Source organism: Pristiophorus japonicus, chromosome 23 (genome assembly GCF_044704955.1).
Source record: "Pristiophorus japonicus isolate sPriJap1 chromosome 23, sPriJap1.hap1, whole genome shotgun sequence".
In the NCBI taxonomy this organism is placed as follows: domain Eukaryota; kingdom Metazoa; phylum Chordata; class Chondrichthyes; family Pristiophoridae; genus Pristiophorus; species Pristiophorus japonicus.
In genome coordinates, this window is record NC_091999.1 from 22,945,181 (window position 1) to 22,949,320 (window position 4,140).

The following is a 4,140-nucleotide window of genomic DNA, read 5'->3' on the forward strand; positions in this document are numbered from 1 at the left end:
GTGCTTCCTGTTGTTCCAGAAGAAGTCCACCAGCTTCTTCTATATCTTGGCGACAAACGCAGGTGGAGGGGTCAAAGTGACCAGCCGGTACCACAACATGGCGGCCACAAGCTGGTTTATGACTAGCGCTCGAGCCCTGCAGGACAGCACTCGGAGCAGTCCTGTCCAGCGCCCTAGGCGAGCGGCGACCTTGGCCTCCAGCTCCTGCCAGTTCGCCACCCACACTTCCTCGTCGGGGCTAAGGTAGACTCCCAGATAGAGGAGATGGGTCGTGCTCCAGGCAAAAGGCCTGAGCTCCTCCGGCAGGGAGTCCACCCGCCACTGACCCACCAGGAGTCCGGAACATTTCTCCCAGTTGATTCTGGTGGAGGATACGGCTGAGTAAATCTCCTGGCACTCACACATCCTCCGCAGGTCAGCGGGATCCTCTACCGTGAGGAGCACGTCATCGGCGTAAGCCGAGAGGACGACCTCCACGCCCGGCCCTTGCAGAGCCAGTCCCGTCAACCTCGTCCGCAGGAGGCGCAGGAAAGGCTCCACACAGACGGCATATAAATGGCCGGACATGGGGCATCCCTGGCGCAACCCTCTCCCAAAGCGAAGGGGCGCCGTCAAGGACCCATTAACATTAATCAGACTCTCCGCGGCGGTGTACAAAAGTCGGATCCGGGCGACGAAATGCGTCCCGAACCCAAAAGCGCGCAGAGTTCCGAGCAGATAGTCGTCATCCACCCTGTCGAACGCCTTCTCTTGGTCGAGAGATAGGAAGGCGACCGGCAGACCAGCCTCCTGGGAATAATGGATGAGGTCCCGGACCAGATGGATGTTATCGTGGATTGTCCGGCCCGGGACCGTGTAGGACTGGTCGGGGTGGATCATGTGGTCCAGCACGGCACAAAGGCAAGCAGACATCGCCCTGGCGAAGATTTTGTAGTCCGTGCTGAGGAGGGAGACCGGGCGCCAGTTGTTAAGGAGGCGGAGATCGTCCTTCTTAGGCAGCAGGACGATGACTGCCCTGCGCCAAGAGAGGGGCATCTCCCCGGTCGCCAGACTTTCCCCCAGGACCCGCGCATAGTCGCCCCCCAGGACGTCCCAGAACACCCTGTGGAACTCCACGGTCAGCCCGTCCAGCCCCGGGGATTTTCCCCTCGAGAGCCGGTCGAGGGCGCCGGTCAGCTCCGCCAGGCTTAGCGGAGCTTCCAGATTTTCGGCGCCCTCCGGGCTGACCTTCGGCAGGTCCTCCGACAAAACTCTACGCGCTTCCTCACTGGACGGCTCCGGAGAGAACAGGGCCCCGTAATATTCACGGGCCCTGTTGTTGACGCCCTCCGGATCCAAGACGAGAGAGCCGTCGTCGGCTAGCAGCGTCAAGAGCTGCTTACGGACACTCTGCCTTTTTTCCAGCGAGTAGAAGAAGGGGGAGCCGCGGTCCAGATCCCGCAGGAACCGGATCCGTGACCTCACGAACGCGCCTCAGGACCCGACGAGCTGCAGGTCCTTCAGCGCGGCCTTCTTCGCTTTGTACACCGTCCGCAGGGCCGGGTCCCCGACGACTTGACCGAGACGGGACTCCAGTTCGAGCACCTCTTTTTCTTGACGCCCGACCCTGGCCGCCCGCCTCTTGGTCGAACCCCTCGCGTACTCTTGATAGAAGACGCTGACGTGAGCCTTGCCCACGTCCCACCATATCCTCAAGGAGGGGAAGCCCCCCCTGCTTCCTTCTCCAGTCGGCCCAGAAACGACGGAACGAGTCCTGGAACCGCACGTCCTCCAGCAGCTGGTTGTTAAAATGCCACTATGCGGACCCCGTCCTCGCGCGGAGCGAAGTGAGCTCCGCCCACACCAGGTGGTGGTCCGAACACGGCACCGGCCGCATGGAGGCCGCCGGGACACATGAAACGTACGCCCGAGACACGTAAAGGCGGTCGACTCTAGACCATCCAACTCCAGGCCTCACCCAAGTAAAGGCGCTGGGGTCGGGGTGGAGATTTCGCCAGACGTCCACCAAGTCGAAGGACCCGACCAGGTCCCACAACTTCTCCATCGCCGTTATGCACTGCGGGGCACCGGAGCCGTCCCTCGCCTCGAGGGTGCAGTTAAAATCCCCCCCGAGGACAATGCAGTCGCCGACCTCGACGGAGCCAAGAAGAGCGGACACCTCTTCGAAGAAGCGCGTTTGCTGCGGGCCGGGCTGAGGGGCGTACACGTTCACGAGATGGAGCGGCACGTCCCCCAGGCGAACCGTTACGTGCATCAAGCGGCCTGGCACGGGCTCCTCGACCCCCAAGATCTCCGGCTGAAAATGAGGGGGCAGCAAGATGGCCACCCCACTAGAAGTGGCAGTGAGGTGGCTCATGCGGACCTCTCCTTGCCATTCCAGGAGCCACGAGTCTTCGTCTCCCGGAACGGTGTGGGTTTCTTGCAGGAAGCACGACACATATTTCCCCTCCCGCAGGAGCGAAAAATTGTTAAATCTACGGCGTGCCTCTCTGCTGCCGTTGATGTTGAGGCTGGCTATGGTTATCTTCATGACAAAAGCATAGTGCAACCTCTACCTAACCTATTGTGGGTGGGGGGAATGGAGTCGTTTGTTGACCTCCACTCATTCAGCAGCCCAGCGAGGAACCTTTTGAGCCGGCGCAGCTCAAGGCCTTGCGCCTTTAATAAGGGCCTGCCCGCGGCCATGGTTTTAGCGGCGGCGCGGACGGAAGCGATGAGCAGCCCCGGCTCGGATCATCTTTCCCGGGCCAGATGGGTTCGGTTGCGGCGACCCTGGCTCTGGACCAAAAAGTCCCAGAGTTCCTCTACGGGAATGACGGGGGAATCAGCGGCGGTCACGAGGAGATCCACCGCCTCACTGGCGATGGACTCGAGATCTTCACCCGCGTCCCCCACCGAGTCCCCGTCCTCCTCCGGGAGGTCGCCGTCAGCAGCCGGCCCGTCGACCGCACGAGGTACGGCAAACGGCCCGGCCGCTCCATCTGGCCCCGGCTCTGCCCCGATCCCACCCCCAGGATCGTCGGCAGAGGAGTCCCCACTGGGCTCTTGTAAAATTGGTACTGGGTCGGGAAGCGACAGCGGAAGGGGTTCCTCCTCCGCCCCAGGAACCGGGGAAGACGGAGAGACCTGGTCAAAGTAAAGTTCCAGGTCCTCCAAGTACCCCAGCTCCAAAGTAGGTGGCGAAGGTTGCTGTTCTTCCCCCTCCCCGCCGCCACCCCCCGGCCCAGCGTGTACAGAATCGTTAAAATTAATCCATTTTCAGTTTCTTCCGGGCCGAGCGACTCTAGGGGGCAGATAATTAATAGCTGGGCGGGCTCAGGTTCGGCCTGTTCGGCCCCGCCTGCCTCTGTCCCGGGGACACTCGACCCGGCGGCTACGCATTCCACCGCTGGCCCCACGCCCCCCACGACAGGCAGATCATTCACGCCATCCCCGGGAGGCAGAGGCCGGGCAGCCTCGACTGCCTCACCCTCCCCGGGGACAGATTCCTCCCGCCTACAGCGCAATTTGGGGGCGCTGGTGGGGGACGCGGGACAGGCGGCGGGCACCGACTCCTCCGCGGAGGTATGTTGTTCCCCCTCCGCCTCATTGGAGCGGCGCCTCCTTTTGTTCCTGGGAGGGCGTGGAGGCAGGGAGACCTTCATGTCTGCCGAGGCCTCCCGCTCCACCCCCCCCTTTTTCTTTTCTTGCCCGCGCCCGAGCGCCTCTGTGATACTGGTCAAGGGCTCGGGCACGGGCTCAGGGCACCCCGCGCTTGCCGGTGACGGGGTTGGCCCGAGCGCGGTAAACAGATTGTCTGGCGCACTGAGGGGTCCCGCCTCTAGATGTTTCGTCTTCTTCCGTGCCTTCTTTCTGGTTGGACGCTCTCCCTCCCCCCCGCCGGAGGCCGTGAAAACAATGGCCTCCGACGATGCCCGCCCACCTACAGCTTCCGGCACGTGGATGCTACTTGGGGGAGGGGTGGCGGCGGCGCCAGCCTTGGCCACCCTCGGTGGTTTGGCGGCTTTGGAGGCGGGGCAGTTCTTGCGAATGTGCCCCACCTCCCTGTAGGCATGGCACCGCACGCCGTTCGACGTCCAGAAGACGCGGTAGGCAGTGCCCTCATGCACCACATTAAAACTTCCCTCCGTCGTCTCCTCC